Genomic DNA, 255 nt, shown 5'->3' with positions numbered 1-255 from the left:
GCCAATTCACTTTCATCGGAGCTCTAACTAGTTAAGCTCATTCACTTTCATCCTCCTCACTCTCTTTCTTCTTCAAATTTAACTTCAAGAGCCCTTGCTTCGTTACAAAGAAATGGCCTCTTCGAACAAACTGTCACTCGAGTTTGTTCACTTGACTTCAACAGTAGATGAGAGGAGAATGGAAAATAACTAGAATGCACTAAATTTTAGAGATGAGTTGTTGACCTAGGAATCACTTGCCTACAATCGGAACTC

The sequence above is a fragment of the Quercus suber genome, unplaced genomic scaffold, assembly GCF_002906115.3.
Source record: "Quercus suber isolate HL8 unplaced genomic scaffold, Cork oak 2.0 scaffold_63, whole genome shotgun sequence".
NCBI classification, from domain to species: domain Eukaryota; kingdom Viridiplantae; phylum Streptophyta; class Magnoliopsida; order Fagales; family Fagaceae; genus Quercus; species Quercus suber.
The sequence above is the reverse complement of the archived record's forward strand: the minus strand, read 5'-3'. Positions refer to the sequence as shown.